The sequence below is a fragment of the Dreissena polymorpha genome, chromosome 7, assembly GCF_020536995.1.
Source record: "Dreissena polymorpha isolate Duluth1 chromosome 7, UMN_Dpol_1.0, whole genome shotgun sequence".
NCBI classification, from domain to species: domain Eukaryota; kingdom Metazoa; phylum Mollusca; class Bivalvia; order Myida; family Dreissenidae; genus Dreissena; species Dreissena polymorpha.
This window is the reverse complement of record NC_068361.1, coordinates 74934206-74944320: the sequence shown is the minus strand read 5'-3', so window position 1 is coordinate 74944320 and position 10115 is coordinate 74934206. Positions and strand designations below refer to the sequence as shown.

At 35.3% G+C, this 10115-nt stretch overlaps 1 protein-coding gene across 2 annotated transcripts in view; it reads left to right on the top strand.

Annotated features, from left to right (window-relative positions):
* LOC127837041 (apical junction component 1 homolog) overlaps window positions 1-10115 on the top strand; it is a 223371-nt gene that overhangs the window by 134157 nt on the left and 79099 nt on the right. The gene's annotated exons all lie outside the window — the stretch shown is intronic.

Genomic DNA, 10115 nt, shown 5'->3' with positions numbered 1-10115 from the left:
TCGACCGTGAAGTGTGTTCAATTGGCAGACGACATATTTCCAGTAAAGTCGATGACGATTCGCGAGACAAGCCGACCGGAAAACAATTTGTTTGATAACAGTATTTTGAGACTGGTAATTGTCGGGCGTGTTTCAGAACGATCGAGGAAGATGTGCCTTTAATCGGCCTCATTTGAAGACCATACATTTCCTTGAAAGAAGCAACGCGAGCACAATGATATCAGCATTGACAGGAGATGTAAAGGGTCTAACTACATACTATGTATATAATTGCTTCAAACAATATAATACATACATATAATGTACATAATTCACGTAATTGTATTTGATCTAGCTCTGGAAAATCGGGGCTTATTCATGTGCGTAAAGTGTCTGGCAGATAAGCTTGTGCAGTTCACAAAGGCTATTCGGGGACGCACTTTCCGCCTCAAGTAAATCATCTCTACGCAGAGACTTTGTTTAACCAAAAAATACAATAAATGCTGAAAGTTTCGTTCCTGATAAGCCTATGTGGACTGCTCAGGCTTATCTGGTACAGCACTTTATTTAAATGCATTGCACCACATTTTCACAGAGCGATGATCATTTGTATTTTTTAATGGAACAAGACCGTTCTGGCATGTTGGCCGGTATTGAGGTAGCCAACACGACAGATATATCCGCCATGAAGCTACTTGTCGTTTAGGCTTGCCGCTTCTTGAAGACTTTAAAACCCACCAGTATTCATTATTGATTCATAAAGTAAACGCGAAAAGTGATAACTCTCTTATTCTCGTGAGCATGCTTGTTGTATCTGCGCCTTTGGTTTATCTTTTATCGTTCTGGCGTGATGAAGGGTTTGAAGGGCGCGAAAACGACAACCCGCCATAACGACAAATATATGCGCCGATACGAAACAATTCAGACATGTGTCGTTCTTTCGTGATGGCGGTTGGTGCTGAAGGGCGTCAAAACAACAACAATCCAATTGGAAAGAACGAAAATTATTATAATTGCTGCATCGGTGCCCTTTTTCGTGCGGGCGTGTCCATATGTTGGCGTCCTTTAAACCCGCTAATACGAAAAACATGAATTGGTCTTTCGGCAAGTATTTGCCGTTCTACCGGGTTGTCGTTTTGGCTAACTATAAACCCACCAAGATGCCAACACTGGGTCGCCACATCCACAGTAAGTATACTTGATAACAACGTTGTATATTCAAAGATATGAAATGAAATATATAAAAAAAACATTAATGCACTTCACGGTAATAAGGTAAGGCATGCGGTATTTATAAATAATGTATATTTTTATACTGTTTGCTTGATTTTTAATAAAAGCTTACAAGGTTTGCAATGTTGATGAAATCGCTTTTTTACGAAGGCTTCTAGTGCATATAAAAATACCATAATGCGGACGTAGATATTAGTGAAAAACACTCTTTGTGTCAAACATTTCGTATTGTACAGCAAGAAGTTCACAGTGATATCAAATGCATGCTACCTATCTGAAAGACTTGACATAAAAGAGAGAATTACATACCTTAGAGCATGCGTCGTATCGTGTGGTGGCTCGATCATTTGAAAAAAAACCTGGTCGATCTGTTCAAAGTAAAAGAAAGCGTAATATTGTTAAAAACAATTCTTTGCTGCATTATATACTAGTACGCGAAAACTACTGTAACGTTAATGTTTAAATCCTCACTATTAATATTTTCGTAAACATATCCAATTATCAGATAAAATACTTACATTTTACTCATAATAAACTCATCAGTCTCATAATATCACATAACACTGATTATAACCATATGAATCTATACTTTTTTCATTTTAATTTCCAATGCGCTATATGTGTGCGCGTGTTTTAATTGGTCATGGCTTATGGAGTAATAACAATACTTCGGACAGAAAACGAAAACTTAACTTTGCAAGGGAATAATAGCAATTAATTTAATTGAGTTTTTACTGTTGAGAAATGTACGTCTATCACATCAGTCTTAAATCAAATACGCTTAAAGGGGCCTTTTCACAGATTTTGGCATGTATTGAGGTTTGTCATAAAATGCTTTATATTGATAAATGTTCACATCAGATCTAAACAGCTCCAGTAAAAAAAAAACAAGAATAAACTCAAACAAAGAAAAACAAACATCAACTGGGCTCGAACCACTGACCCCTGGAGTAAAATTCCATCGCTTAGACCACTCGGCCATCCGTGCTCAGAGTCATACAATGAGTTATGAATTTTATACTTTATATAATAATGTTTATTCGCTCAAGAACAAACTGCCTTATTCAACGCAAACGCTATTTTCCTAAGAGATCGCCGAAACCCAAACCCCAATGGTATAACCCATCCTACCCAGTCTACTGTAACACATAGACTCGTCCACTAAGTACAAAACCACTGCCCGTGCAAATTGGCGGTCTTTTACCTGCTCGTCGCGTATCAGGGTATGTCGCTCTATGGTTTTCACAAGTTAACATTTACCACCCACCCTCCCACTTATTTTATTATTGTAACACGATGCTTGCCAGATTTTTGTTATATTGTCGCAAAATTTAGTACTTCGATGGTAGCAATCAAAGTTAAACCTTGCACAAATTATCTTAACTAAATTTTAATTTAGTCAAGAACCTGTGGTCTTATTTACGGATGCTGCCACCAGTCCATTTGGAAAATTTCCATGTAACTTGTACACTAGCCGAGCTAGTAGAAATTGAATAAGTCATTTGTTTCTACAACTACAGTTTATTTACATTATAAACACACCTTTTATTTCAGCATTTTTCAACCAAAGTCAAACATTAGACATTTAAAATATATATACCACGTCAGAAATATATTAAGTTTAGATACATTCCAAAAGCTCCAAAAACAACAAAAACATCCTTTCCAAAACCACCCCCCCTTCATGTGTGTATTTCAGAGTTTATTTACAGGTCCTACTGGCCTCTTCACGAGGTTATAGTAGCCCGACCTGCCCCTGTGACCTTTCAGGGGAGAAAGATTAATTTAGAGCCAAAGTAGGTCAAATTTACCCCGGCTTCCCGGGTATTCGCCAAAGAAATAATTTAGATCCAAATAGACCGAGCCTTCAATATAACTTCAGGTTTATATACTCAGGGGGGCATGCGTATACGGGAGCTAACCGCGTTTAAGTGAGAAAGTTGTTGCAAAACTTCAAAGATGGCGTCGTTTGTTGGGTTTTCTTAAAGGAAGGGAGGATATTTTCACCCGGTAAGCCCCTTTGTATTTATAATAATTTTAAATGAATACGCCGTTTCGGCTCCCCGGTGTTTGTGCTTCCCTCGGTTTTTTGTTTAAAGATAGTAGTCGTCGGGATAAAAATGTTATTGAAGGAAAACCGTCCACAAATCTGTTGTCTACTTACGGGACGTTCGATAAATTGGATGCACAAATATCATTTTCTCTTATAATACACAGTATTGACACACGTGAACAATAAAATATAAATAAAATCATGATTATTTCATTCTACTGACGCCATTTTATCACTGATAATTAATTTATTGGCAAACATTAATTGTTTAACCCCCTTATTTGGAACTGACTTTCTTTTAAGCACATTTTGGGACCTGACTTCCAAATGACAAACATCTCTTTCATATGTAAAAGAGCTTGACATGACCTACCCATCTTGAATAAATTATATATGTGTACTTCAATATTATAGTTTTATAGCATGTTACGTGGTGAAATATAAGTGTTTTCTTAATCACGTTACTTACTGTAGAATAATAATAATGCTGTACGAAAAATCTGCCGACCAATTGAATCAATTCACCTATTTATAAGAAGATGGGTTGTGTGGTGGCTGATGTACGAGATAATAGAACGTTTATCAGCCCTTTCAGTAATATTATAATTAATTTAATGTATTTTATAACGGGTCGACCTTATTCTGATATGAACTTTTTTAACCATTCTTTTACTGTCTTTTCAGATGATGCAGGTTAAAGGCGAAAATAAGTGCATCTTGCAGTATACGTAATGAGGAATTTTACATCACTGGAGGATTGAGATACCATGCCCCATTCATGGACCATATGAGTTTAAATGTAGAATATGCAAGAAAATATCCTTCAACAGAGCCGGACTAAAACAGCAAATAAAAAAACACGAACCAAACAAAACATGTACAGCTGATGTTTGTAGTGTTTTTGTTTTATTTATAAAGTCTACATAGACACGTCTGACATATAATTGCTATCAGTGCTACTTACTTACACGTTTTGTTCCGTATATGTCATGATGCTAGTTTCTCACTTTGTTATGAAAATAAACCATTATCTGTGTTGCGTCATTTCTTCCTACGATGTCTCTGCATAAATTTTTAATTGTATTCAGCACTTACATACATGATATAAAAAAGATTTGGGTCGAAATTAATTCGTTATGCATTTGACATATTAACATTACTTACGATTAGAAGGCAATGTTAGGAACAAACGAAATAATCTTTCTAAGTGAACCAATACTTTATTCCCTCAATACAACAGTCATAAATAATATGTATTCACATAGGTATAAAAGAGAAAAAAACAAAATGTATATATTGATCACTTCTACTGAAATCATATCGTGTATTGCATTTGCACAAATCTTTCTATCCACTACAAATTCACTTTTTGCGATTATAATACAGTGACCAACTCAGAACTGGTTTAAAAGAAGGTCGTCCAAAATGTGTCACATCAAAGTCACATACATGTATCAGTATCGTAATGGTAAAACGCGTCAAATGTCATTGTATTAAATAAACAATTAATATTTAAGTTTTCATAAAAAAACATCCACCGATATGCATCTTCTAAGCAGATGTCAGGTATTCCAAATTGCTTCGTGTATTTCGAATCGCAACAATGGCAGTATTTGGTTACATCAACCATATACTAGTATCAAACCGGCTTTACCCTTTTCTGTTTTTCATTACATTTTTATTGCACGTATATGTGATTGCTTGGCATGGTACTTCGACATAATCTTTTTTGTTAGATTGGTGGGTTTTCATGTACCTATCGCTTTCTAGAGCGGTACAAACTTCGTTACGCCGTCTTTTTTAATCTTGGCATCCTCAACATATATAACTGGCGTCTTGATATCTGGAAATAGTAAGCATAGTATTCCGTTTAGTGGGCATAGTATTCCGTTTGATGCATATTCAAACATAAGTATGTCCATATGTGTTAAAATAAACATGTAAGAATTACACTGTGTTAATAATACCGTCGAATGTCTTATATTACACACACTAAATGTTAGCGTTAAGTTCGCGATAAAACATATAATAATAAAAATTAATAATATAACAATTAATAGAAAAAAGATAACTCTTGACTTCCTCAAGTGAAAATGTTTTCCAAAACATGCGCACCAATGCGGAATTTATTCACGAAAGTTATTTCGCATAAAACCTTCTAACATAGGAAAGAGCTGTTAATCATTTGGAAGTCAGGTCCAAAAATGTGCTTAAAAGGAAGTTTAGTTCCAAAAATGGGGGTTAACCCGTTATAATTCGGCATTAAATGAATTAATAGACATAAAAACGCGTCGAGATAATAAAATAATCGTGATTAATGTCATAGTTGACTGTAAACATGCACAAATACTGTTTATTATGAGAGAAAATGATATTCGAACATCCAACATCTCGAAGACGTCAATGTTCAAGATATTAAACAACAAATTTGTCGACGGTTTTGCTTCAAGAACTTTTTTTATTCCGACGTCTACGGTATTGAAACAAAAAACCGAGGGGAGCACAAACACCGTAGAGCCGAAAGGGCTTATTCATTTAAAAGAAATATAAATATAAACTGGCTTACCGGGTGAAAATATCCGCTACTCCTTCACGAAAAACACTTAAACGACGCCATCTTTGAAGTTTTGAAACAACTTTCTCACTTAAACGCGGTTAGCTCCCGTATACGCATGCCCCCCTGTATCCTCAACCCCCTACCCGAACTCTAAGGTTAACCTGAATCCTCAGCTTAACCTGATTCCTCGGTTAACCTGAATCCTCCGTTAACCTGAATCCTCGGTTAACCTGAATCCTCGGTTAACCTGAATCCTCGGTTAACCTGAATCCTCGGTTCTGTAACAATTCTTAAACTTTAAGAGTATCTGAAATTGTACGTAATCATGGACCTGACCATTCAATACCGGAAGTGTCAGATACCCTTGATAAACAATTATCCCCCATCGATAAGCAATTATCCAGAACTGACCTGATAATGAGTGTTGTAGGTGTACCTGAGTTTACATAATATATTGTAATCTACCTGAAGAACAGAACAGAACAGATATTTTATTTTATTTGTACATAGTACATCATCATATACACATATTATTATATGATAATTTATAGCATCACGTATATCAGTATAATATATAAACACGAATTAATGGACATTTCAATATAACATAACACAGCATGTAAAGATGATGATCAGTTTTCGTTAACATTTGTAATTTCGTTTCTAATTTCCAAGCTTTCTTTAATATATTTTGCAAGCTTAATCAAAACATATTTGTTTTCAGTTTTCAATAGCTCAATAAATTTGAACATTGATGGTCGTACATAATAATGTTTCTTAATATATTTCTTACGTATATTGCTAAAACAAGGACAAATAAGAGTGAAATGGTACTCGTCTTCAATATCGACGGAGTTACAACATTGACAGTATCGCTCATATCTTGGTATTCTATTCTATCACCTTAGATGCATGCGCATGTTTTATGTGGTAAAATATTGATACCAGTATTAATTAATAATATCTCAAAAAGTGAAAATAATCATTATTGCTATAAAACATTTCAGATGCAAAATAGTAAAAGAATCACTAATAAAGAGGCAAATGTATGATTTTTTTAAACTGCAACACTATTCCAGTGTTGTCGAGAATTACGAGCTCCATTAGAAACCCACATCGTCATGGCTGGGACTTAACATCGTACGGAACACCGTCAGTCTGTCAAATAGTCTACTTAGTTCGGCCCCCGACGACAGGTTCCTGCGTAATTGACCGTACCAGTGTTAGAGAATTTTCAGTTCTGTGCGTTAAGGTGTACAGCACAGAACGTATGTCTTAACATAACGCACCGCACAAAACAGGTACATGTGCGGTTGGTACATGCGTATGGTTGTCACGTGAGTGATGGTCACACAGACGGACATAGGCGGGAATGTGCACGGGGTTTTCATTGTTTGGTCAGTTCTACGCTAGACTTTGATCAGTTAACTTTTACTTTTTGAAATTCGAACCACATTTATAAATTGGTTAAAATGACCAGTTATGTTTGAGTTACACAATGTCCACAGCAACATGTTCATATTGGTTGTTTTCGGGTACAGTTTTCAAGAGTTATTTTACATTGAGTGAAGTTTTATCTCTGGTTTTTACTCTGGCCTTCAAAAACACCATTTAAGGATAAAGAATAGAAGTGTTGTATACAAATTAAAGTTGTACTGTCATGTTTTTCTTCGATTATACTTGATTGTTAAATATTATGATATGTAATATCCTTGTATGTATGTTGTCAAAAACTGATCGCAAGTCTTGCCCAATGCAAAACGATTTGTGTTTTGAGCTTAGTTGTGTGAAGACCAAATTAGTGTATTCATCGGCATAGTTTCCACGAGCACACTTCCCGCTTGTCACGGGGGATAGACATTATGTTCTTAAATTTCCCGCCGTTCTCGGGGGAACCTGTATAATACAAATGATCCCAGCCTTGACGTTATTATGCCTAACCTTTAAGCTAATAAATTGCGTAGTTAAACTGTGTGGCGTTTGTCGTTGAATAAGCCATCCCCGTAGTATCACAAAATATAACAACAACAGAACTCTCCAAATTATTCAATCTTTTCTCGTTGCAACGTTTTATAATTTTCAGGGCTTGAAATCGTCAAAAGATACATATTATGGATATTTTAGAGCATGGTGAATTTTCAAAATTACTGTTTTCTCACAAATATCATAACTACAACGAAAACTTGCGAGTCTGAAACATTTGTTTTAATTTTGTCAATTTACCTAAACGTGAAAAGGCTCCTTTAAGATACAATTACTAGTAGGCCCTCTCGTGTGTTCACATTGCGCGATAATTCAGTGTTCATTGTTCGGAATATATACGGTTTTTATGTTCCTACATAAGTATTCAACAAAGAAAAGTAGCACAACCACCCTGTGAGAACTCTGTTCGACAGGTTTATCATAATAACAATTTAATATCGTGATGAGCTTTTCTAAAACACGGAATGAATGTTAACGTGCGGACTGCACAGGCTAATCTGGGACGACACTTTACGCACATGCATTAACCCCAGTTTTCTCAGAACGCGACGCAATTTCTATACAACGCATTTCAAAACATGACGACAATTTGATCAAACGTATACCGATGACGGTCAATGATTTTAATATTCTCACATTGTAAGTGGCGATGATTGGCGGCGATTGTTGATGAATACCTATATTACATAAATGTTCCTCGTCGTTGATTTCCGAATGCACTCTCACATACAACCGCGAGATTGTATGCAATTAGTTAGTATTTATCAATCAGCAAATGAGAACATGTGCGATTTAAAGATTCAACCTCATTAAACGAGTAATTTTACCGCTCTTACGAAAGAGAACGGACACACTTTTAAAAAATACGCATTACTGATGTGCCAGTCCCCACATAAGTGTAAAAATAAAATGGGTCTACATCATCAAAGTGATGAAAGGAAGACAACCACCTGTAAAATATTATTATTTACCATTGGAAATAGCTTTCATTTCATCGGCAAAAGGTATGAAGCTTTTCTTTGTATAATGTCTTAATTTTTCATGTACTTGGCAAATTGGAAAGCACCGAATGCCATTTCATACGGTAGAAAACACAGGATTACTTTAATTTCATACAGAAGCGAAATAATTTTTCTTGTATATAAATACTAGGATTACAAAAAATTAGTTAACCCATTTATTCCTACCGTCTAGAAAAAAGGCCTTGGCAATTAAAAACCTGAACTACATGAGTTTATAATTAATGCTTTAAACGCATAATCCCGTCCAGATGTGAAATAATAATTGATTGTCTTATAATCTGATAAATGAACAAGATGACTGTATTCCTATACTTAAATATCAGAAGTCCATTTAGTTAAATTGACAAAAATGCGTGCAAAGTACAGTCCGCAGTCAAATTACGGTGGTCAATAAAAGACGACGTTTATAATAAACTTTATATTCTGTTTTACACTTTATATTCACTTAAATAGGATTATCTAAAATATTTCTCATCAAAGGGGCCCGCAGGTTTATTTTAGTGGCAATTCCTTTATTTTCTTCAAGAAATAATATCAAAATACTTCAATCGGATATGGATGAATGCCGCGACCTACAAAGACATTTTATTTCACCACTTTGGCAATTATCGCTATTACATAACGATTACAAAGTTTACCGGTAGTACATGTCAAACCGACTTTGATGATACAGTTATTAATGTGTATTAACGGTGTAAAAATTTGATGTCCACGGCGATATGCAATAATTATCCGAAAATTAGGAGGTCGCAACGCTGTTGAGAAGGGCCCGAGGGTGTCAGAACCAACTGCTCTTACTGCCAAAAATTTGTCAGAATGCGGCTAAACAATATTGCAACAAGGGTGATAAAAATCGACAACAATAAAACAACCACTTTTCTTCGGTTATCCGTCAATCTGATATCTGATCTTTGTCTGATAAGTGCTTTCTAAAGATTTCTGCGAGCGTTCAATGCGCATGATCTCTCGGCGGGCGCGTGCCGCCATCGACAAATCAGAATTTAGCAATCGGATAATTATTGACCAATCAAAACGCTCTGCGGGAATGGGCAGGATTTTCTTGAACTATGTTGCGGAATCCAACTGTCTTGTCATTCTTATATATCATAATCTGTTTTACAAAAGATTATTCTTCGAATTGAAATTTGATAGATTGACTTCTACAAGACTGTGGATTATAGTTGTTGTCGTTCATGTTTAAAGGAAGGAATATCACCGATTTATTAATTTCTTTTTATCAATATAGGAATATTACAAGTAAGGTAATTGTAAAATTAAATCTTGTCTT